Here is a 26,859-nt window from a genome sequence, read left to right on the forward strand (position 1 = left end):
GATTGTATTTTTTATATTAGGGAGTGGCCCCTTGGGCAAGCGTTGCTCCACTTTACTGGGGAAATGTTTTGCCTGTGTCCATATTTTTAGGCCCATCTGCTCCCACGGGGACAGAATGCCATCATAAACCAGGGATTATTTACTGTTATTTGTTGGGGAGAGGCCCCTTGGGCAAGGTTTGCTCTCATTTATTGGGGGAATGTGTTTGGCATTTTTTACCTCTCTAGGGACAGATCACCCATATTTTTAGGCCCATCTAGAAAGTCACTAGTCACCAGGGATTTGTTCTGTTCATATTTAAGGGAGTGGGCCCTTTGGCTAGGGTTGCTCCCCTTTTTTAAGGCATGTATTTTGGTTATTTCTGCCCCTTTTGAGGGACGATGGGCAAAATGTTTAGGAGCATATGCCACCAAGGAGGGCAGAATACCACTAGACACCAAGAAAGATTTCTGTGTGTTTGTGTGAATTGATGTTCAGCTGATGGTTTGTGTGTACTTGGTGTGAGTCTACTAATGCTTGGCTAGCAGTGCATGTAAACTGGAGCCTGGCTGGTGGTGTATGTGGACTGGTGGTTGACTGGTGGTGTGTATAGACTGGCACTTGACTTGCAATGTGCGTGTATTGTCACTTAGCTGGCAGTGTGCATGGACTCGCACTTAGCTGGTGGTGTGCGTGAAGTAGTGTTTGACTAGCAGTGTGCATGAAGTGGCACTTGAATGGTGTCCGTGAAGTGGAGCTTTGGTGGCCGTGAGTGTGGACTCGATTTTGGCTGACGATATGTGTTGCTGGCATTTGAATGGTGATTGGCAGACTTCATTGTGTTTTAAATTGTTAACTGTTTTATTTCTTGCCACCATTTGTGATCGTAATGCTTTACTTCTCCTTTTTATTCTAGTGCAACACTTTTATTTTCCTTTGCTGTGACTTCTGTTTGCAGTTTCAGCTCTGGTAGATCTGCAGTACGTATCGTTGCATGTGTTTGGTAAGAAAAAGTTGTTTGAACTGTTTACTCCAAATGAGTATCATCGCCCTGCATGAATGTATTTTTTGTAGATGCTGTGATAATAGTATCATATTTATCTTCTGTTTGATTGTGTGTGAAATACTTCTTAGATTTATGCACAATATGTATTGTGTTGGCTTGTGTGTAATTTTAGTTTGTTTTTCCTTTCTAGTGGGATATCAATGGTGCTTGCAGTGTCTGTACAGAGTAGGTGCTGGTGAGGTTAGCTGTTTCTGGAAAGTAAGTGATATTGTTTACAGTATATAGCTCTTTGTGTGCTGTGTATTGATTGACTTTACCTTGCAGTTGCAATATATCAGTAGTTTTGCTTTATGCGTGATAAAACTTATTTGTCAAGATACTTTTTTAAGTAAGGATTACGGCCAGACACAGGACTAGCGCAAAGCAGGTTGTTGGTATGCTTTTCGAGTGTTTCTCTAACCATGAATAAGAGACTGACTGCATCTGAGGTAGAGGTGTACGTCCAGGATTCGGGCAGTGAATTTTCTGTCTGAGACAAATCATCTGATGATGAAGCCACCGTCAATGTGCGAAAATGCCTCTTTTAGTAGAGGTCACTGATATGCAGATAGTACAGCAAGAGGCATCTGGATTGCAGCCTGGGTCTGAAAGGATTCCCATTGTAAAAGCTGAAATTTGAGTGGCCCCAAACATGGTGCAGCAGGTGTTGACTGCCTTTAGTGGAGTTGCAGGGTTTCAAGTGAATACTGAAAACATTTTGCCTATAAATGTCTTTCAGTTATTTTTGGACAATGTATTTTTGAATGGAATTGTTAATCAGACTAATTTATATGCAGAAAAGTATTTGAGGGGTTACAGTGCCAGACTTAAGCCCCACTCTAGAGCCACCTGGTGGACTTCCACAAATCTGGACGAGTTGACAAAGTTCCTGGGTTTAACTATTTTGATGGGCTGGATAAGGAAGCAGTCACTGTCTTCATATTGGTCTACTAGTCCCTTGATGGCAATGGCTATATTTCATGCAGCCATGAGTCATGATTGGTGTTTGCTTCTTTTTGGGAATCTACATTTTCTTGATAATGCTTCATCATTGCCACAAGATCACCCTAATTGTGGCAATCTTTGTAAGATTCTGCCTGTCCTTGATCACTTTGTGGATCGATTTTCAGACATCTGTGTCTCACGGAAAGTAATAGCTGTGGACATGTGTTTAGTCCTGTTGAAGGGTTGTTTGGGTTTAGGCAGTACATTGTTAGTAAAGGGGCACTTTATAGAATTAAGATGTATATGCTGTCTGGGAATAGCACTTGATATGTTTACAATTTCAGGGTGTACACAGGTATGGATTCAATATTCACCCTACTGGTTGTCTGACCACTTTTGGAGTTAGTGAGAAAATTGTGTGGGAACTTGGCAGTCGTTTGGTCTTAACTTAGACCAAACATCTGAGTTTATGACTTTGGTTATTCACAAAGGACATTTATGAGTGCTATCTTTATTGTGCACTCTGGGCATACCTCTGCTCCGAATGTGGATATAAAGATAGTACTTGTAAGTGACTTTCGACAATTCCCACAGTCTTCCACTTAAATGTTTGGTCTAAGAGTAGCCAAAACTACAAAAAAAGGAGTATAGAGGTAATGGATAGAATCCGCCTCCAGTACAAAGTTTATAAACACAAAGATTCTATCCTATTGTTATATATATTGTGATTACTCATGTAATGTGCACCGATGAGGGGATGATGCTCCAGGAGTTGTCCAGGAGGAACACTATGTGTTTTTAAAATACCCCTCACACACTATGAGTCCCATAGTGTCATGCTTCATCATGGGGGTCTTCCCGTCCCTCTACAGGGCGGGGCGTGCTGCGACCGACGACTACGTGGGAGCACTATTTTTTGTGATAGGCTATGTGTGGTGTAGGAAAAGGGAGTGGTAAGGAGTGTGGTGACTAGAGAAAAAACGTAAAAGTTTCCTGGCTAGTAGAAAAAATATATTTTATTTGCTTCTCCAGCAGGAAACATTAAAATGGGGTTAGGTAGGGTGTCTTTCATATACCTGACCACATTTTTTGCAACTCACCGGTAGCCCTTTGGTGATTTTTGACAGTTTATGAGGAGGGAAGAAGGCCCTGTGGATGGTAAACAGGTGGTTTCTTTTTAGCCAAGCTGTTTTCACAACTTCATGTAAGGTCTTGCAAGAATTCCGCCATAGTTTTACACAGTCTTGTGTAGGTAAAGAGCCACCCCACAGTTCCTCAGCTAGATTGAATTCACTGTCTAATTCTTCTAGCAGGGTTTGGTACCAGAAAGAGACTCCCTTCCTCCCTGGGGGCTTGGTCACATGCTGGCATTCTAAAAAGCTACCACAACCTACAGCGTTCTTACAATTCTATTGTCGGTGGGATTGAACCCAGCTTACCAATTGAAAATATATAAATCGGGAAAGACCTACACCAACGCTGTCCTCAATATGTTCCCAGGAAAAAATAGTGCGGCCAGGGAGAAGGTCTTCCTAAACCACCAACCCAGTGTCTCTCAAAGGCATTGCCAGCCTGTCCTTTAAACACTCTGGAGCTCCTGAGGAATTCCAGAGGGAGCCAAGCTGGAGAAATACCCAAGCGCCACTGAACCCCTCAATTTAGCCAAAGTTTTAGCCGCCCCTGGACAACCTTCAGCTTAACTTTTTTTAATCCCCGAATTTCAACAAAAAACCCTCTTCTGATAATTTGGCACCCCTAAGCATAGGCAAGAACATATCCAGCACCTGTATTCACGGGCATTCTTAATATCATACGTGAATGTGAGAGATGGGAAGCCCAGGCATTCAACTGAAGCAGGGCCGGACTGGCCGTAGCGGGCACCGGGCAATCCCCCAGTGCGCCGCACAGGTGGGGGGCCGGTTTGGGGCCCCTGGGGGCCATTTTTGCTACTGGGCAAAATCGTCCCTGTAATAAAATCAAACGAAAACTGGCCCCAGCAAAGAGATTGGCGGCAGCCCCCCCCCCCCCCAGGAGGGAGGGGGGCCGGCCGAGCACTTTGCCAGGGCTGGTTTTGGTTCCCAGTCCAGCCCTGAACTGAAGATCTGGTAGAGCTAGGCCTCCCTTCTCCCTTCTCCTGCCTTTTTTCAGGCAATCCTAGGTGGGGGCCACTCTATTTCAAGATGGTGCTCCATTTGGACGCTTTCTGTAGTACTGCCTTCTACTCTCCGCCTGACACACCGCGCTTTGCTGCGTTACCTAGTAACGCGCCCCTGACCACGCCCACCAATGGCGGTCGCGGAAGCTCGCATTTAAAAGCTACTGAGACTTCAGCTCAGTTACCGGCTGTCCTGCGATCCCGCATCGCCGTCGTGGTAGGGGTAGGTGCTTTTCAGCATGTGCCTCGAGATAGCCAGGTAAGGTGTGGTGACGAGTGGAATGGGGTATGCCTACGGTATCCTCCAGTAGGCTGATCTCCCAACGCAGCTTTGTGCCGTTTGGTTTCCGGTGCCCTGGTGAGCACCCGTACGGACGATCCTTGTCCTGGCCGCTGCCGGAGTGCCTTGTCCGCCGGGTACCGCCGGGCTCGGGGAAGACTCGCCTCCTACAATGGGGCGTTTGCGGCGATCGCCTTTCGGGAGCAATGTCCCCCTTGGTGAATTGATCGCGATCGGCTCCGGGCGGCGGGGCTGTCCGGTGGTCGTCTGGTGCCCGCGGGGCTATTGCCTCCACGGTTTGCGAGGTTCGGATCACGTCCCCTGGGGCTCCTAAGGGTCCGTGACTGGACTACATGACGCTCGCTGGACAACCCAGTCTATTACTTCCGTAACCCTTGAGGTCCTACACTAAGAGGACTATGTAACCTTGTTCATTTCCTCCTCTTTTCCCCTCCCAACCCCCTCCTTCCTTTATTCAGGTAACCACCTAACAGCTCAGGCCCCACAAGGACAGTCTGTGGGGACCATCCACCAGGGATTAGGGGTAAGAATTTATGATTAGCGTGACACCTTGGTGTTCTTTCAATCCCTCTCCCCCATTGAAGTGCTAAAGGCTCGCTTTGTCAGTAGCTACACTACCCCTTGGCTCTGACACACAAATGAGTGACAAGCATGGAGTGTAACACATTGTGTACATTCATTTAATGTATTCATAACTTGTTTTTACTGACGCATGCCTCTCCGTGACACACACGGTGTACCTCTTTTTGTTCTCTTTTTCTCTCTCACTGTGCATAGGTGTGAGCCCCTGAGCCATACCAAACATTGGATAAATATCCCTCTGTGCGAAGTCCTGATTTACATATTTCATTCGAGGAAGCAGGGAATGATTCAGTCTCCATTTTCTCCTCTTTTCCCACTCAGGGCGGGAACCCACGCAGGACTCCTTCCTGCCTTGGTACATCCACCACGCAGGTTGTATGTGAAACTTCTTTCAATTTTGATAGATTTCTCTTACCAGTTGATGAGCACACTTAGGTCCTGAAGAATTGCCGCTAAGGCATGAAACACGTTGACCACACCATAGGCGAGGGTTGAACAAAGCCAAACCACCTTACTTTTGAGCTTCGGTACCCCTCCCTTCACTATTTTAACAAGGCAGTGAGCCACATGAATAAAGTAATCTGAAGTGGACTTTACTGACCTTTTTTAACCTTTTCCTTCACGCTCACGACTTCACCTCCCAGGCCCCTCACACGCACGCATCTGTTGGCCAGGAACAAAAGAACTCCACCAAAGAGTAGCACTCTGTGCTACCCGTCAGGCATTGCACCGCCAGCCTGTCGCTGGAGCAGGAGGCCAATGATGATACAAGACAACCATCAGGTAGGATGACAATAGTCGTCCAGCTTTTTAGTTGTGTGAGGCATCCTTAGTTCCGATAAGGGACTACCTTCATTCCCTGTCACGATTTTACACAACTTTCAGTGAGAGAGTTACTCCTCTAACCTATTACCCTTCTTTTGGGGAACTTTGTACATTCTGTTGGTTTCCAGAGGAAACAAGTCCCCCCAAAGGTATCTGAGGATGTCCTCATCTAGGCCCGATAAAAAATGAGAGTCATGCCTGGCAAATGTCCTGTCTTGCCCTATATGTAATTCCAGGGGAATTACATGAGCCAAACCTAGTAGTAAGGTCCAGCAGCAGTGTCAAACCTCCAACACCAAATGTTGCCCTATGCCCAGGTGCGATATATCAACTATACATAAGGTAATTCCCCCAATAAATTAGGTGATCTCCAGAGTGTCACCAGCTGCTTCAAGGGGGGCAATGTACTCCCAGTAGGCTCCAGAAAGGCCTCCTATGGCGCCCCATTCACCTGTACCATTTGAGGTACCCATGTCCCCTGCCCTTTCCTTTCCTGGCAGCTGCATGGGCCATTCCTCTAGACTCTGGGCTGCTTAGACTCCCCTCCTTGGCAACCATGGACCTGGTGGTCATACAGACCCACTCAGGTGTCCCCAACATTTCCAGATATAACCTGAGCTCCACTTCCTTCCAGGCAGTGTGCTCCAGATTATTTTCAAGCAAACAATCCACAGGCATGACAGGGCTCACAGATGCCCTAAGAGAACCTGGAACCTGCATCCATTCCAGGATAGTGGCTATCACTGTTATCTACTACTACCACCTGCTGAAATATATATTCGATATCAACTACTTTGAGCACACCAGATGACATCTAACAGTAGTCATCCTTGCTTCTGCGTCTCTCAGAGCCTTTCCCCTCTTTTCATTGATGGTGACCCACTGAAGTATTAGACAGCATGTGGGATTTGGGCCTCCACATTAACTGGTGCCATTTCCTCCACAAGCGCCACACTGGCCAAATCCTGCCACTGCCTTTCAGTGGGAGGTTGTGCCCTCTTACAGCACTTGGTATCACCATTCGAGTGCTAAATCCTATAAAACTCATAGCACTTGGAGACAAACTTACCATTACACTTGTCCTCAAAAACAGATTTCTTGTAGACTGTTTTGGATTGGGACCCTTTCCCTAAGAAACATTTTTGGGGTTTTGTGATAACTCCTTCCTAGTTCACCTCTCCTTCTTTTGGTGGGAACCCTGATCACCCTTTTGGGAGTACCCCCTAGATATCTTCTTGTGGACCCTGGTGGTGATCCATCCATTCGCCTCCTTAGCAAGCTCCCTGGGTCAGAGAGCTTACTGTCTACAAGTTGCTGGCACAGCTCTGTAAAACAAAGATTGAACATGTGATCCTTGGCAATCAGATTATACAGCCCCTTGTAATCATTGACTTCATTGTCCTTCACTCAACCATCCACTGCCTTGCAAAAATGTTCCACACAATCCACTCAGGTACCCTGAATCAGCTTCTGTCTGTTGTTGAACTTCTGCATATACCTCTCTTTGGGGTGCCCATATTTCCTGGTCAGTGCCTCCTTTATGAGGAAATATTTCACCCTTTACCTAGCCCTAACAGGGAATCCTTCTCTTCATTGGGAATGTACCTCCTGGGGCTGGGTCGCCAATCTTCCTCTGGAACACTAAGCATCTGTAGTGCAACCTAATCAACATCAAACCAGTTGTCTAGGCCATCTCCCACAACAAGTTTAGGCACCAGATCCTTTGGGGTGTGGACTCTCTTTTCTCCAGTAGGCACTGGGTTAATGCTGTCATCATTGCTGCTGGACTTTGAAGTTTGCCTGGCCTTGAGCTCCAGCTCTTTTATGTTTTTCTCATGTTCTTGCTTGCAGCAGTTTTGTCTCAGCAAAGGCTCTCTCAGCCTCATTCTTCCTCACTTCTGCGTCCAGCTTCAGCTTGGCTAGATGTAGTATTCAGGTTTGTACCACTTTTCCTATGGGGTGTCCTACTCATGGGTGGCCTGCTACCTCTGTACTACCTCATACACTCTGAGGGCTATTTGGAGGTACACCTTTGTGGCCTTCTTGCTTGCCTTCAACCCCTTTTCTTTGCAGAGCTTCTGCAGCTCAGCCCTGGTGAGGATGTCAATGCTAAACAGTTTCATGACCATGGTACAAATAACGTGAGAATAAGGTACTTCAATTTAGAAAAAGGAGAGAACAGCCAATGGAAATCTAAGAACTTTTTAAAAGAGGTAAATTCTGATGTCAAATTATTTGTATGGGATTTTTGTGTTACACAAATTACTGTTTGGCATTGCACAAATTCAAGTACTAGACCCCACCACTGAACACAAATGTGAGAAATTGGGTTGTTGGTGTGATGGGGCATTAGGCCTGGTCCAGCAACAGCCAATATCCTGGTCGGGATGAACCACAAAAGTCACAAAACTGACCAGTGTTTAACCCTGGGCAGCTTGAAAGAAGTAGCAATCAGGTTTAACTTAGAGGTAATATATTATTAAAGTAAAAGCACAGCCCCAATTTAGAACAATAGAGTAAAGTTTAATAAATTATTTGACACCAAAATGACAAAAATCCTATCAGTAGAACCATAGTTATGAATGTTTTGAGTTTTTAGCAAAAACTTGCATCTAAAAGATTAAAACGCCAAGCACTGACATCCAGTAATGTGAGACAGGGTCAAAGCCCAAAAATATGGCTGACCGCGATGGAGCATGGGCCTGTCACAAGAAGTGGATTGGGCACGCGCACCACTTACCTTTGGAATTAGAGGACATTTTTAAGAAAATGTTTTTAGAAGGCAAAGTTTTACTGAGCAAGGCTGCAGGTGATGTCAGAGGAAAGAGCGTAATTTTCGGGGAGCCAATAAAGCTCCAGTCAAGAATTCTACTTTTGGGGAAGAACAGGATGGACAGTTAGCAGCTACTCGCGCATCTTTCGGGAATCAGGGAGGTTTTGGGACAAAAATGACAGAAACTTTGAGACGGAGGAGAAGAGAAAGTGAGCTGGCGTCCGAGTTAAACAAACAGTAAATACAAAAAGTAAATACTAAAAAACAAAAGCAGGTAACTCCTCTTACCTCGGTTGCGCCACCTGCCTGGCTGGTTGAGAGGTCCCTGGAGTGGAGGGGTTGGGCGTGACCGATGAACTTCACTCTGCCACTGGGAGACTTGGCCAGTTGCTAGCAATGAAGGTGGGTGGTCCGGGAGGTGAAGAGAGCATGTGGGTTGTCTGGAGAGGCAGGAGTGGTGATGCACTAAATGATGTGCCACAGAGTTTGCTGGAGGCTTATCTGGTCGGTTGGAGTGTGGAGTCGGTGGCAGCAAGGAGCCAGTTAAGCCTGGAAGAGACAGCATAATGGTGGTGGTCGCAAAGGGGAGAAAAGAGCTCTCCAAGCTGGTTTCTTCGCAGATAGGGATGCGACTGGGGCCTGGCCAATGAGGGGGAACGGTCAGAAGACTCAGACAACAAACAGAAACACATTAGGGAGTGCTGGGGTTTGACTTTTTTTAACCTCTTGAAAGAGATTACCCATCCTGAGAAGGAGGTGGAAGCGTCCTCAACCAAAATAATATTTATGGGACTAATGAAAAAAAAAGGATATAACCGCTGCACCTCAGGAGGTAGCTGGGGGAGCATATAAATCATAGGTGCAAGATCCATCTAGGTCTTTTCGTACTCAAAGAGAGAGTAGGATGCTCCCAACCCCAAATACGAAGGCCTTAAAAATTACCCCTTCGAAGAGATCTTACTTCAGGTTGCAGGAAAAAGGCTCTGAAATAAGTCAACAGTTGGTGGATGCCGCCTCTGCTTCTCCCCTGAACCCTGCTAGAGCCATGTCGATAGCAATGGTGGTTGAGGCATCGGATAAGGAAACCAGTGATATCACACCACCGCTAGATCAGAATGGGTAGGCAGGGGAATTGTCGGATTCTTGTGAGCTCAAACAGATATCAGTGTTTAGCAGGGGATGATATCAACGAGGGTAGATACCAGGAATTAAATCTTTTAGTGGAAAAAACAATGGGGGCATTAATAGAGTCAACTGAAGCAGGACGCAATTACAGCTTTATATCCCAAATGGAAGGGACAGATCAATCAGGTTAACCTTGCATTTTCCCACTGTATCTGTCCCACAGATAAACTCTTTGAGCAATAAATGACATTTCTGGCAGCAGAAGTCAGAAGCGGGTTTGCCACGTCTCAAGAAAATTGGAAGGAGAGCCAGGATGTTTGCAAGAGGTTAGCAGAAAAAGCTTGAGTCTCTATCTCAAAGAATGCAGGCATTAGAATCCTCAGTTTTGCAATTGCAAGAAAGCACAATGACGGATATGGAAGATCTAAACAAATTTAAGTTTAAACTTAAGGAGAATCAGGATAAACTGGAATCTTTAGAAAGCAATGCAAGACGTACAGCATCAGAATCATAAATGTGACTGAACGAAGTGAGAAGGAGGACATCAAAATGTTAATAACCAACCTGCTCAAATCCAGGGGGGCCGGGGTGGTCGGTTGAGAATCTGATGCAGGTTATCCAAAGGATACATTATGATCCATTTAAGAAAGACACAGGCAAAACAAAGCCTTGCAGAATTATAGTGAACTTCCTTAAGTATTCCATAAAGGATAAACTCCTAAATACAGCCCTGAAAGCAGGGGGGTTGACTGGAGAGGGGCTTTCTTTCAATATCTGATAAGATGTCTCTCGAATCTAAATAGGCAGTGGGAGCTTGGGAAAAGAATGGATGATTTCAGGAAGACAGGAGAAACTGCCCTGCTGAAATTCTCGGCCACCCAACGAGCGATGATAAACAATAAAATGTACAATTTTAGAGACCATGAAGAGGGCTGATGTATTATTCAAAAAGCTTACAATGAATTTAGATTACACGAAATAAGGCTTAGGGGCAGGCTATGTCTCCTCCCCTCCAATCAGAACCTTGGCCTTATTTGGTATACCCAGGAAAAAAGTTGCTTTATGATTAATTTTTCAATTATATTGGCCTTCTCTTCTCTTCCTTTTCTTTTTTCTTATACGATAGGTTTTATCATTTAAGCCTCTCTCCCTGTTAGGGCCAAAGTGGTTAGGTTACCCAAGGAAGATAGGGGAATGGTTCTCCAGGAAAGGGGGGCGGGTGAAAAGAGCATGGGGTGGGGAGCATAGAGGGAAAAAACAAAACAAATGTTCCATTGCGATAATTGATATGAAAGATATCAAGTATTACAAAGGCTAAATTGTAAGATACAATAGGTGATAATGGCATACAGATCCTGTCCTGGAAAATTAATGGGTTATGGGTTAGAAGTAGGAGAGGGAAAATCTTTCAATATCTTAAGGATGCCCCAGCTCAAACAATAATACTCCAGGAGTCACACTTATCTAAAGCAGAATGCCTAGTTATTTGTAAACAACAGAGCTGGATTGGTCATATTGGATTGTACTGAAGAAAATAGTCATACTAAAGGAGTTATCATATTAACAAAAAAACAGAGTTATTAATCTTGAAGTGGAAAGTGGATAAGAGGGGAGAAGGGCCATTGCCATTTTGAGAATATTCGATAAACACCATACGCTAGTTGGATATTATGGCCCAAACACAGATGATATGGAGCCCTTGCAAGCTATGGCCTCAGAGCTGATCCAGTTTCAAACTCCAATTATGTGGTCTAAGGATCTTGAGTAATGGGCTATCATCTGGATAGATCTAGTAACCATTGGTCAAAGTTTACCCCCAAAATGCAAACATACATTAAATCTCTGATGAGACCGTTTGGATTATTCAATATTTGGAGGGAACTGCATAGAGCAAAAAGGAATATACCTTCCATAACCAAAAATCGAAACATTACTCTAGGATTGACTTCTTTTTTGCGATTAACAACACATCAGTAGCCAAACATATTGTTTGGGATATGTATAAAGCATGTATAAGGGGGATTATGATTAGCATCTCAGCACAAAAGATGAAGGAATATTAGAAAAGGGTTGAAGAACTGGAACAAAGGATAACAATATTTAAGGTGAAGTGTAGAAATCAACATGAGAGGAAGATCTTATTGAGAAGTGGCAGAAGGAAATCTCAGAGCATAAACATTCTCTTATTACTACGTTGGAAAGTAGGGTACCAGCAAGCTAGGAAGCCAGTAAATTAGCACATTTTGAGTTTAGCGAAAGTGAGGGGAAACTCCTCCTGTGGAAAACAAAACAGAAGCTACAAGAAATGAGATACATGAGATAATATGTAGGGCAACAGGAAATAATCCAGGGGAAAGACAGGAGATGGAGCAAGTCTTTGTGGGTTTTTTTGGGGAGCTATGAACAGTGTGCATGTTCTGAGGCTCAGATTAATAGTTGGCTAGAGGGTCAGATAGTGGAGAAACTTTCAAGCACGGAAAATGAAATTCTAGAAGAAGATATAAACCAGAATGAGCTCCATTTAGTGATAAAAAAAGGAAAAGAAAATAACGCAGCTGGTCCAGGTGGGCTCCCAAACAATTTTTTTTCAAACTTAGTGATACCCTATGTCCAGTACAGACTCAACTCTTTGCAGGGATCTGGGAAGATGGAGCACCCCTATCAAAATCTTGGGAGGAAACAGTGGTTACAGTAATCTTAAAAATAGGGAAGGATCCAACGTCCTGCAAGCACTAAAGACCAATATCACTTTTAAAATGCTATTGTAAGTTCTATGCTAGTATTCTTGCGAGCAGACTGAGTAAGGTGACTGGTAGTAGAAGACCAGAAAGGTTTCATGAACGGTAGATGTATGCACCAGTTAAGTCATGAACTTATACACACGATTGATTTGGTTCTGTAACAATAAGTACCTCTTGCAATCAATCAACTCTAAGCCACTAAGGGTTTTGATAGGGTGAATTGACAACTTCTGTATTCCCTCGATGAATCACTATAATAAGGGTGATAAGTTCTGCAGGGCCATACGGAGGATATATAAAGCCCCTGTGGCAAAAATGTTGCTCAATGAAACTTAACTTCTAGTTTTAAAATAGCTAGGGAGGGCTAGACAAGCTGCCCCTTCTCTCCGCTGCTATTAAATTTATACGTTGAACCCTTTGCAGAAATGATAAGGATGGAACAACAAAGCACACCCTTTCAGTATGTTTCTTGGCCTCTCCCTATACGCCGGTGATGTAATAATGTATACACAAAATCTAGTGCCAACACACTCTTGAGAGCCTAGATCGACTGGTGGTAGAGTTCGGGAAGGTTGTGGGGTGTGAGGCAAATCCAGTCAAGACAGAAGAAATGGTTTGGAATAAGGAGGGGAGGCGCAATTTGATACAAAACAAGATAAAACACTTGGGTTTAAAGGAGGGCCATTCATTAGGAAAACTGGCAGAGTTAAATTTTGATAAAATGATGGTGGAAATGAATAGGTCACTAGTTGGTTGGTCACATCTCCCATTAAAAATTTTGGGAGGGCTAACTTAGTTCAAATGTCAATTCTCCCTAAATTTACATTTCTTTTTAGTATGATACACTGGCACTTTAAGAGTGTATGGTTTGAACAATTCCATAGCAGGGTAGATTTCTTTATTTGGGCAGAAAAGGGAATAAAACTTGCAAAAGGAAGCTGCGGAGAAAGTATAACAAAAGAGGTATTGCATTACCAGACTTCCAACTATATGCATTGGCCTTTCAGCTGAAAAACTTTACATTTCTCCCATCTGATAAAGTAGGGACAGGGAGTGAGAGGCTTTGGGAGATCATGCTAAAGGAAGTGGGAACTGGTGAACCTAAATTTATGTTTAAGTTCAGACACTAGAAATACTCAAATTAAAGGTGTTGCAGACAGCAGCGCAATTGTGGGAATAAATTTGACGTACAACAAACTTCCGAAACTATAGTAAGTATGGGCCATTGTGAGATTCTCCGGGCTCCCCAGAATTTTTAAAAGACAGGTTGGCTGTGAGTCTAAGAGAATCTGGCATTACCGAATGGGGCCTCATCTATTAAGAGGGACAATTATGTCATTGGGATCTGTTCCAACGAATTACCAAGTTGACGGCGTCCAAGTAAAAATTTCTACAACTACAGAGTTGGGCCCAGTCAGTGGGAGAGTATAAAGTGGAACAAATGATCTGGAAGAGCATCTCATTACAAGCAAGTAACAAAAGAAGATGATAGCAACCTGGTATAGAGCAAAAACAAAGGGGATGATGGACGAAGTGTTGAAGATTGCAAGCACTCACCCCCAGTCAACTGATCTGGGTATAATCCATCATCATTCTTTAGCTCACTCCGCCACCACAGTTCAGACATGGCCATATGCAAATCAGTCTGACCCTGTGCCTCATGGGAACAGTCCAGCCCGAACTGCCAAGCCATGTCTTCCCTGGACCGGAAACAAGCATCCTGGGGCCGGTTTCTGGCTAATCAGCATTCATCAGCCAGGCTAGCTCAAATCCCATGGCAAAGTGAGCAAGGAACCCACGTCATACTCTGCCAACTTAGGGCGAACAAAGCAAAACCAAAGGGGATGATGGACGGAGTGTTAAACATTGCAAGCACTCAACCCCAGTCAACCTGGTATAAACGGATTATGGACAATCAAGATAAAGGAAGAAATCTAACAACTTGGATATGGGGTGATATAATGTCATCTACAAACACCGAATATTTGTGGCAAGTATCTTTTTTGGCTAATATATAAATTAGTCAAACCAGCATATTTAGGGCAAAGACATTTATTTTATTTTCGTAGAGCTTACTGGTCACAGAGAGGACTAGCAAAATTAAAAGGAGCAAAAGAGGTCTATTGTAAGAAATGCCCGTTAATGAACACTGATGATATCCACATGTTTGTCAGCTGTCCCTCCATCCAGAACTTTTGAAGGATGTATGTACGTTCAAGACAGACCTCTTGCTTACACAGTTATAGGTAAGTCTTGAACTAATTTCTTTTGGGTTGCTACAGAAGGCGAAAGCTACACTGGATTTTGGTAATAAGTTAGTATTTTATCTAATACTTCTGGGAAAAAGGTTGATATGTAAACACTGGATTCATTCGAGACTACGGTCAAAATCAGAATGGCTTGATTGACTCTTTTATGTATATGAGATGGAGACAGAGCGCTCTTCATCAAAAAAAGTGACTGAGTTATGGAAGCCTTTGACATTCTGGCTGGAAAGAAGGGGCAATAACACCTGAAAATTGGACTTTGAAGATGGTATAAGTTTTGATACAGTCCAATGATTACGGCCACATGGGGATTTGGGGCCAGATGTAGGAAGGCTATTACCGGTCGGTAACGGTAGAAATCGGCCGTTACCGACCGGTAATAGACTTTTCCTATGTAGGGGGCATATTTACCGATTCGGTAAATAACGAACCGGTATTTACTGATTCAGTATTTACCGAAACGGTATTTACCTATTCGGTAATTGACATTCATTCCAATGGGCCTCCAGGCCCATAGGATTGAATGGCTAATACCGAATCGCTAATTACCGAATCTTAACGATTTGGTATTTTTTACCGATTAATTACCCACATAGCATTTACCGATTCGAAAATACTGAATTGGTAAAATTCGGTACTTTCGAATAGGTAAATTTAACTTACCTACATCTGGCTCTTGATGTGGTAGATAATACCCCTATCGCTTTGACGGCAATGCTGGTATCTCTTATTCTTCCAAATAGGACAGGATATCGGATAATAAGAGGGAAGTCTGGAGGTTTCAGTCAAAAACAAAGATGGCATAAGAGGACAAAAATAAAAAGAATTCTACATTTCGTCCTGGTCTCTTTCTTGGAAATCAAAAATCTTCAATGGGAAGAAGCTGGGCGCTGTAGCCCCTAGAGGCCCATGTGGTCAGGTACACCTTTGCCTATGGACCCCTGAATAAGATTTGATGCTGCAGAGAAGAACGAACAGAAAATACCATGAAATAAGATGGACTGACAATTTACCTCAGCAGATCAACAAGCAGGTTGGTCCCAGTCTTCTCTCAGTTCTCAGTGCAGATTTTAGCCCAAACTTTTCAAGTTTTGAATTTTGGCTTTTTGGGGCCCTTTAGCGCCACCACCGATAGTCCGGGGACTGGATGGGCACAACTAGAGGGGTTAAGACTCACTCAGTCTGGGTCCAAGTGCAAGTGCAAGATGGTTTTAGCCTTTTCTGTCCCTGAGGCTCTGATCAGGAGGCAAGTGAACTGGCCCTTGGAGTCATTCTGGTACTCTTCGGTTCAGCAGTGAACAGGTTGCAAGCAGCAGAGCAATCCTCTGAGGGTTCAGGCAACACAGCAGTCCTTCCCGGTGCAGCAATACAGTCTTCTAAGTAAACTGCAGACTACAGCAACAAACTGTACTCTGATACTTTTTCCACATTCCAGAAAGTGAACTGAAGAGTGGGTAAAAGGGTCATAGTTTTATACCTATGGCCTTCTTTGAAGTATTAATAAGTTCTAGAGAATTACTTTTGAAGTGCTTGAAGTTTCCTGCCTCCCCTGACCTGACTTCAGTCTGGTAAAGATTTTTTTATTTATTTATTGAGTTTTATATAGCGCTGGCTAGACCCTTAGGTATCAGAGCGCTTTACATGAGGATCAGTGAATTACAGGTTACAAGTTACATTTGTTACGAAGCATAATCAAACATAGGATTAAAAAGCAGTGTTAAGGTAAATTCGTCAGAGGAGGGAGAGGAAGGTGACAAAACAGGAAGACGGGGAGAAACTGTGGCCAATGTCCGGCTGGGTAGGTGATGGTCAAGGGGAAGAACCAGGGCCAATCTCCTCTATAGCTGTCTGGCAGCTCCACTAGGCGTTGGCCATAATGCTTGTACTCCACTGTCAAAGGGAGGGGGAGGAAGGAGACAAAACTGGGAGAACGGGGAGAAACTGTGCTCAATGTCCGGCTGGGTAGGTGACGGTCAAGGGGATGAACCAGTGCCGATCTCCTCTATAGCTGTTTGGCACCGGGCATCAGCCATAATGCTCAGACTCCCTTGTCAGGGGGTGGGGTGGAAGGAAGACAAAACAGGGAGATGGGGAAAGGCTGAGCCGGATGTCCGGTTGGGAGATGAAGAGATGAGAAACCCACTATTCAAACAAAATCCAGATGGGCATGGGGACATTGTTTCAGTGATTATCAAGGCGCCATCAGCAGGAGGCTCAATAGTCAGGAGAGGCAGACGCCAGAGAGCTGGAGAAGACAGCGGGCTGAACGGGGGAGGTCACCATCTAAGAGTCAGGCGGTTTACTGGCCCGATCGTACAGTAGACATCACGTCCTTGAAATGCCCCCAGGATGGAGCGCCTATGTAAAGGGGGATCAGAAGGGATGCCCCAACAGCTCAGTTTACGAGTGGCCTGGAGCCTCCAGAGTCCCCCTCGGAGGTGGTCAAGACTGGTCCCAGTCGCGATCTTGAAGTCAGGCACTGCCCTGAGAAGGCTCTGCAAAGAATAAATTGGCCTCAACCAAGTCTCTCGGCTTGATCTCTATATCAGGTGCAACCGCTAACTTAGGGGCAATTGTGGGCACAGCGTTTGTTCCTCGTCCCAGAGTTATCTGTGTCTTCCCCTTAGGAGTCACCCTCGCAAGGCTCAAGCGGTGCACTCTGAAATCACAAAATGGTACATGCTTGTGTGTCTTGCCCGCCTCTACCGATCTCTGCAGCAGGTTAGGTCACTAAACAAAGGTTCTGCGGTCAGTGGCACAGCGCGGGGGCACTCCTATCATTCCATTCCCCACTGAAGCAAGCGGCGGCCGGTGGGCTTGTTGGGACAGTTGATCCCATGAATAGTGCTGAGATGTCCTTTGTGTGAAGGCAGGGCACAACCTATTCAGCTTATGGCATATCAAGGCACACCTAATCCCTCTAGTGTGACTGTCTAGGAAGAAACAATAAAATCCAACTGACAACTACACACAGTTATGTGACCCAGGAATAGTTAGTGCAGGAAAATGCCAACTTTCTAAAAGATGCACATTCAAAATCGTGACCTAAAATCCTTCATAGATAGGGCCTATTTTAGGAGTGACTGATATGCAATAAAAGAGAGGTTTAAGGCTTGGCAAGGGAGTTATACTTCCAAGTTTAATTGCCAGTTAAGAAATACATTCAAGCTGCAATGGCAGGCCTGGCACATGCTTTAAGGGGCTACTTAAGTGGGTGGTACATTCAGTGCTGCCGGCCCAGAAGTAGCATTTAATTTATAGGCTCTGGGTATATGGTATATCACTTTCCTAGGGACTTATAAGTATATTAAATATGTCAATGATGTGTAAGCCAATTTTAACATTTTGTAGGGAGTGAGCACAAGCGCTTTAGCACTGGGTAGTAGTGGTAAAGTGCACAGCCTAGCCAACAAACACAAATTCAACAAAATAGGGGGGTGAAGGCAAAACGTTTGGGCCTTGGGTGACCGGAGGGAGTGGGCTCTCTCCTCAGGGGACAGTTTAAGCATAACATTTTAAACTAAAAGAAAACTGAAATAAACTAGTTATAGTTAAATGAAGTAACCATAACTCATGCTCTAGACAAGAACTGCTTAGAACCTTAGGTATTCTTTATGGGGAAAGGGAAATACCTTTCCATTGCCCGTTTCAGTTTTCCAATGAGGTAGTATCTTTTAATAATGTTTCTAATTCAGTATAAGTACGAAATGGGTTATTTCAATTTGTAGGAAAACATTCATTGACTAATGACACTTAGTCCATTACAGTAATTTACTGAAATATATGCCATGCCACTGTGCTCCACGGAATATATAAATTTTCTTTTCCAAAGCACTTTTATTCAAGTAATTGAATTTTAAACTTTGAAATATATATATAAAAAAACAACATGTGCATAATATCAATAAAAATACGAAATAGAACAATTTTTCTAACAGTTATTACTAGACAGTTCCCGGCAAATAACTTTAAACACTTTTTTAATAGAAAAACAATAACATTGTAAGCAGATAACAGAGGAAAAATAGTTACACACCACTGGGCCTAGTTGAGATAAACTACGGCAAAGCTGATAGGTCTCAATTGTAAAATGCTGAACCATTGCCTTTGCCAATATTGGTGGCAATGCCATTTAAGCACCTGCATCAAGACACACAAGCTCACTTGGCCAGCAATGTTAACATTGCATTTGTGTTTAAGAAATCACATTTCAAAATGGCCACCAATACACACATCCATGTGATGATTGCATGTTCGATCTTGTGAAGTGACTAATAAATGTCAAAATGCTGATATCTGTTGAAACACAGCTTGCAACTAAATGTTAGACAGCTGAAATAATTGCATTTTGCAATGCTCGTAGTAGCTATAGGGAAATTATACTTAAAAAATTTAATAAAAAAGATGTTGATTTTAGATGTACTCCTCTTGATTGTGTTCTTAGTTATTTTTTGCTAGTGTGTCTGTGCTTCTAAAGGACGACCCTCGTTATGTGTTGGAACTATTCATACTGAGCATCAGCAGGTTACATACTATGTGGTGTTTAATGAGAAACTCACCGAGCAACCATTGCAGGGTTGATAATTGATATGGAGTCTAGTGTCTATGCTCCCGACTCTAATCTGGAGACTTTCCCATATACGCAAAGTGAGCACTGCAAGTACGTGTTTTATACTAGAGGACGGATCACAAAATATTTATTACTGGTGCTGTTTTATTTCATTGGTGGTAGGTTAAGGCAGTCCTTGGGGAAAACACCTTTTCAACTGCTAGAAAAGCCGGTTTCCACAAGTGGTAATATGTAACAAGAATGAATGTACCACCAACCATGTGCAATAACTTACATAGACCCCACTAGTGATCAAATCTACCATCCTGTTAGGCTAATCTACCATGACAAACTTGGAGCAATGCAGTGTTTTGTGTTTTATGGGTGGGAGGGGGGCAACCCAACACTAATTCTAAAATAACCAACAATAACCACTGGATTAACCACTAATCTTGAATTTCGTATTAGGGTGGTACTCTCCATAAAGATCTTCAATACCTCATCGAAGTGATAAACTTTATATAAATCTAATTACGACACAAATTTGTGGTGAGGTATGTTATTGTGTTGGTGGATATTCTCTGTTGTTGCTTGTGCTGCTATTTTGTGTGGCGTGTTTTTCGAATGTGATATAATTTGGACGGGGGTTGTCGTGTTGCACTTTTTGTTTTTTACTATTCTGCTGTTTTGGGTCTTGTCCAGGACACGAAATAGCGGCACCCAAAACTGTTGTGATCTGGGCCCTGCTCAAATCTTGCCTCGGCACTTCATATGAACTCGATGCACAGCACATAATCTCGTTGTGTTTGAAAATATAAATAATTGATATTCAATTGTAAGCATGTAAAATGCAACGCAGTTGTGTCATACAGACTTGGTTTTGCATCTCGCCTGCCCTTTACAAAGCCCCTCGAACCCCTCCCAAAAAGGACCAATACTTAGAATATTTAGGACCTCCAGAGCTTTGTGATTTTTACTCGGATAATTTCTATAATGTCTTGTATCATGTAATATTTTGTTTCTCCTTTAGATCCTCAGCGTTAGACAATTTGTAAATATCCAAGACATGTTTATTGATGAGAAATACAGTTAAGTAGTTCACTGATGTGCATTGCATTTCTTACGCTTTCTTCAAAGGAGGGCGGGATGCCTCCGCCGTGGCGAGAGAGATGAGCATCCTGTCAGAGATCTGATAGTGAATGACGAGAGTTGAATGGTTTAAGGTTAACATAACATTCGTGATTGTTGCTTTCAGCTTGCCAGTACAAGTTTTATTTGAAGTGAAATGTGGGTTTCTTTGATGCTCAGAAACCGCATCCTGTCCGTGAGCCGCTAAAATTAGATGAAAGCCATGCAGTTGTATGATGGTAAATATTTCAGGACTAATTTGGCTAATACGAGATACGCATTCCTTTCTAGACTATTAAAATGCAATATCCGCTATTTTTCGCAATAGCAGTTCTCAACATTATGGTTACACACATTGATGTATGCTGTGTAACGCCGTAAAAAATCTAAATTTAGCACGAGGATAACGTGCCATCCATTTTGTCTACCTAGCTCATTTTTTTAATTTAAACACAGTCTCCCTGTCAGTGTACACTACAACAGATTACTTAATCGATAGACAGAGCACTTTCGAGTTTCTTCGACTTTTAAAGAAAAACATATTGTTTAAACATGTGCAAAATCTGAGAATTTTATTTTCTTGAACATGTAACATTTTCACGAAAATACTTATATTATGCCAAATACATTTCCTTTCAAGGGTATACCTCACGTATGAAAGGCAAGTAAGACAAGAACAGAAGACTTTGTTTGAGGTAAAAATGCCTATTTTGAGACCAATATTAAAGGAAATGTTCAATTATTTGAAATGTCAAAAACGTCTTTTGCATCATGTATTGCAACATTAGGGAATTACATAAGACTTACGAAATTGCGTACAGCCCTAATTTTGGTACAATGAGGACAAAGTAAAATGAACAACACAGGCACATTAAAAATGTATTTCATGTTCTTAAATTCACATGATGCAAAAAGAAACATACTGCAGAAACCAGGCTTCCCAAAGGTGTGATATGATCCCAGAACATTTCCCAGGATCACGGATTAAGTAATTCTTCCAAGCACGAAACAATTTTAATTCAAACAAATGCATGCATTATTTATTTGTATCTGACTTGAAGCTCTCTGCAGGGTCACCCCTAACTGTTTGCCTTCTCCCCTCCTGTTTCCTGAGTTTTGTTTTTGTTAGCCTTAGGAGTCTGTGCACTTCACCACTGCTAACCTGTGGTAAAGAGCTTATGCTCCCTCCTCTAATCATGTTAAAATTGGATTTCATTTCATTGGCACATTTAAGTTCCTAGTAAAGTGGGTCTATCTGTACCCACAGCCTGTAAATGGAATTCTACTAGTGGCCCTGCAGCACTTATTGTACCACCCACTGATGTATCCCTGTAAAACAGTCATTCCATTGCAGCCTGTGTGCCGTTTTAGACTGTCAATTTCACTTGGCAAAAAAACTCTTGCCAGGACAACACCTTCTTTTTTAAGACATGTAAGTCATCCCAAGGTGGGCCCTAAAACGACCACAGGACAGTAGCAGTGTATTTAAAAATCGGAACTTTTATGGTGTACCTGTTCTAGTAGTGATAAACTCATAACAGTATGTGCAAACCAGCTATCAAAAAAGCCAAATAAATATACTATTCAGATAGAATTCAAAATGCTGAATGTGCAAATAAAGAACTCTATAAAATACTCAATGAATTTCATGAAACAAATTGCCTAGAAGGAGCTCTTCCTGTTACTCAAGATTTCACAGAAAAACTGGCAAATCATTACATGGCCAAAGCAGACACGTTGGACTCATACTTAAAACAAAGACAAAGCACCAGCACTGACCCTTTTACAAAACAACAATCCAAGAATACTCTGGCTCAGCCTCTCCGTTTCTTCCAACACATTTCACACAATGAATTTATGGACTTTGTCAAAGCAAACAGGCCTGCCGAAAGCCCTGCTGACCTGTGTCCACCACAAACCTTCAAGACAATACTTCTAACAACCTCCGCTGCCACTCCAGTAAGAAGAATCATCAACAACTCATTAACTACCAGAATATTTCCAGAAGAGCTCAAAAAGTCATACATACTCCCATTACTGAAGAAAACAAACTTGGACCCGCTGAACTCTGACAACTATAGACTGATTACAAATTGACCTTTCCTAGGCAAACTAACAGAAAGAGCAGCGTTCGCCCAGATGTCACAACTCATTGAAGAGAATACCACACTTTCAGAATTTCAAACAGGATTCTGTCCAGGAAGAGGCACAGAATCTGCTCTCCTTGTCATCTGGGATGACCTGAAGAACACAGTTGACCAGAACAGGGCTGCTGCACTACTTCTCTTGGACGTCTTGGCTGACTTTGACATAGTTGACCATGGCACTCTGATACAAAGACTCTATGATGCCTGCATAGAGAGGACTGCTCTAGACTGGATCGCATCACTTCTTCGCAACAGAACTAATGTCACCCATATCCCACCTTCATCATCCAAATCGTACTCCACAAAAGAAAGGGTTCCACAAGGCTATTTCATCTCCCTCAGGCTTTTTAACATCCACACAAAGTTACCGGCTCTGATCAATCAATTTCACCTCATGTGCTATAACTATGCAGATGAAACTTAAATACTCCTACAACTGGAATGCCCAAAGACAATAGAGACTCTCCAATTTTCAGTTGTCTCAGAGCAATGGATCAGTGGATGATGGGTAGCCATCCCAAATTGAATGCTTCCAAAACAGAAATACTCATGTGTCGTGATTGGAAACCTTTTGACCCATTCACCACCTGGCCTGATGATCTGGGAACATCGCCTAAATTATTGAAGGAAGTAAGAAAACTCAGAATGACAAAGGATAAACTAGCAAGATCAAGCTTTCTTAGTATTAAAACACTGCAACAAATCTTCCCCTATTTGGGATTTCCACACAAGGTCCATCCAGGCTACTATCGTCCTTAATGATTCAAAACGACAGTCGAGGAAGTGTAGAGGTAAGGATAGAATCACCCTCCTAAATTGTATAATTAAACAGTAGGATTCTATCAATGTGCAAAAAGTGAATAACCTTACATTTTTGTTGTGATTATCTATCTAGGTTTGTGAGAGTGGCTCTCTTTGCTGATGGCAAACGAGGAGCACTATGTACTTTTAAAATACCCCTGACACACTAAGAGTCCCTTAGTGTCATGCTTCATCATAGGGGTCTTCCCGTCCCTCTACGGGGCGGGGCGTGCTGCGACCTACGAGCTAAGCGGGAGCACTTAGTATTGTGACGATAGGCTATGTGTGGTGTGAGGACAGTGAAAAGTGTAGGGACCTAAATATGTGAGAGCAAATTAATAATTCCCTGGCTAGTAGAAAAAATTATTTATTAACTTCTCTAGCTGGGAACATTAAAATGGGTTGCAGTATCGTCCTTATTCTGTCCAAACTCAATCACATCAATAGCCTCTACCACGGATCACCTTTACCGACCATGAAAAGACTAAAACAGATTCAGAACTAGTCTGCCAGACAACTCTTACATATAACACCACAAGACCACATCTCCCCTTCCTTGAAAGCCCTGCACTGGTTATCGGTTGCCACATGATCCACATTTAAGCTGCTTTGTATCACCCACAGAGAAATATATGGAACTGGACAGCTCTTCACCAGGAATAACATCATCAAATACATTCAACAAAGGAACCTCCACTCTAGATTGGCACATCACCTCAAAATGCCAAGAAACAAGCAGCCAAACGATTTACATCTTTACCCCCAACATAAGATCTACAGTTAACAACCTTATCTTCAGAAGACTACTCAAAAATTGTCTCTTTCCCACCTAAGCAACACATGCAAACAAAAATATACAGCATATCCCTCTGTAAAGAAACATTTATTTGTACTAAAGATATGTACCTATATATGTGTATTGCTTTGAATAAACATGAGGAATAATTATGTTTAAAAAAGACAAAATATATATATAGATATTCATTAGTGCTGCGAAACAAATGTACATATTACTGATAGTTACATTATTCTATGTTTTTATCATGTATATAAGGGACTGCATAATAAGTAAATATTCCATCAGAGCTATTTATCTACAGTTGCCCCCCTATTGAATTACAAGTATATATATCTATATATATCTCTATATATATCTATATCTATATCTATATCTATATATATATTCACTGAAAAAACCATAGGTTTCACACCATTTATAGTTAGCTGGAAGTTTTACTCGCATAAAACCATTGAAATTCCCACGTCATAGTTAGATGGACTCACTATAACTTGCGCGTGCAATGCACTGCTGATGACGTCACATGTTACATCACTCACGACATGGTCAGTGACATCACTCATGACATCACTGATGACACCATCCAGTGAATGTTTGCCTTTCTGAAAAATTTATATGTTTTATATATGTATATGTAAAAGTTGATGGAAGAATAAATGTTTAAATAAGTGTCTAAATGGATGTTTTTTTGAAAAAAAAATGATTGGTTAACTGGCTTATTAAGTGTATCTTAGTGAATACATATATTAGTGAGAAATGTTTAAATAATTAAATATATGTATTAGTGTTTCACTTTGTTTATAAGTGGCTGCATGGGTTGGTGAGTAGGTACATGTGTATGTATATGGGTTATTAGATTTTTTTTTAGTATCAGTATGAGTGTTTGTATTGTTCGGTGGGGGTATTACTTATCACATAGATGCATGTATGACTGACTCTCTCTTTGTATGTGTTTTGAAGACAGCATATGTGCAGGACTGTATGGGTGGATGAGTGTGTATATGTGTGTGTTACTGAGTGAATGATTGTCTCACTAGTGTCTTTATCAGTAACTACATATGTTTTAATCTAGTATATGTGAATATTGATGTATATAAGTGAGTATATGTGAGAGTAAGAGATTGTAAGAGTTCCTGTTTAAATAAGTATGTGTTTCTATAAGTGATTGTTTAAGAGAGTAAGTATGTGTAAGTTTCCTAAGCAGTAAGGTGGTAGTGTGTGTTTAGCTGTATATGCAAATAAATGGATGTTCGAAAGTTTACTTGCATGTGTGAGTATGTGTGAGAGTAACTTTTGGATGACTGTTGGTGTGCAACAGGATGTACAGGTGTATCACTACATATGATGAGTGAGTATATGTATGAGTGACTATATAGAACTGTTGGTGAATGAGTGGATGTGTATATAGATGGCGGAATTATTGAATTGGTTGTTGTAACTGGTATGTGTATCTCCATATTTTTGAAAATGTTAATTTCTATTTTTGAATATGTGTTTCATGGGTTACATTACACTGAAAGGAGCTCTGTCACTCTGTCACAAGGATGATGTCATCAGTGATGTCATGAGTGATGTCACTGACCATGTCATGAGTGATCTAATATGTGACGTCATCAGCAGTGCATTGCAAGCGCAAGTTATAGTGAGTCCATCTAACTATAACATGGGAATTTCAATGGTTTTATGCGAGTAAAACTTCCAGCTAACTATAACTGGTGTGAAACCTATGGTTTTTTCAGTGAATTTAATAGGTTTTTTAAATGCTAATTCCTAACTATAACTGGTGTGAAACCTATGGTTTTTTCAGTGAATTTAATAGGTTTTTTAAATGCTAATTCCTAACTATAACTGGTGTGAAACCTATGGTTTTTTTCAGTGAATTTAATAGGTTTTTTAAATGCTAATTCCTAACTATAACTGGTGTGAAACCTATGTTTTTTTCACTGAATTTCATAGGTTTTTAAAATGCTAATTCCTAACTATAATTGGTGTGAAACCTATGGTTTTTTCAGTGAATTTCATAGTTTTTTTTAATGCTAATTCCTAACTATAAGTCTCACTTTATAAGTAAGACTGTTAGCGCTCTAGTTGTTCTTTAGAACATTCTGGTACATTCTGTCATTGGGCTACAGTCGGGCTACATATAGCTAATATTTGGGCTACATTTGCTTTTTTTGTCTCTGGTGGCCCTCTTTGGGCTACATTGGGCTACATTGGGCTACATTTGGGCTACATTTGGGCTCTAACATATATATAGCCCAATGTAGCACAATATATATTTTTTTCAAAGTTAATTTTTGTAAAAACCACTTGAGAATAGCAAAGGCACATTGGGCTATCAATCCCTACTATTTTTCCCAATTTCTTTTTTTTTATACATTTTATTTGCTATGGAGCGCTCCCGGTGCGCGCCCCGGGGTTCCCCCCCAAGAGTGTTCTTTCATAAAGCGCCCCGGGGCGCGCTCCGGGGAGCGTCCCGTAAGCGACAAAATCGCGAACGAAAACATGATTGTGACGTATCGCGTAGCCGCGTCCGCGTGATACGCACGGCGTAAGCGCACCCGGAAGCACTCGAGTGAATACGATCGTGCAACGTAGACGTCCAATGCGCTTACGCGACCCGCCCCTGGGATGCGCCCCGGGGCACGTAGCGTAAGCGCGACGGGTCATGTGACCAGAAAATAACACTTTTCATTG

At 42.3% G+C, this 26,859-nt stretch overlaps 1 pseudogene; it reads left to right on the top strand.

Annotated features, from left to right (window-relative positions):
- Positions 1-26,859, top strand: part of LOC147722373 (large ribosomal subunit protein uL23 pseudogene) — a 66,145-nt pseudogene that overhangs the window by 25,404 nt on the left and 13,882 nt on the right.

This window comes from Lissotriton vulgaris, chromosome 4_1 (genome assembly GCF_964263255.1).
Source record: "Lissotriton vulgaris chromosome 4_1, aLisVul1.2, whole genome shotgun sequence".
In the NCBI taxonomy this organism is placed as follows: domain Eukaryota; kingdom Metazoa; phylum Chordata; class Amphibia; order Caudata; family Salamandridae; genus Lissotriton; species Lissotriton vulgaris.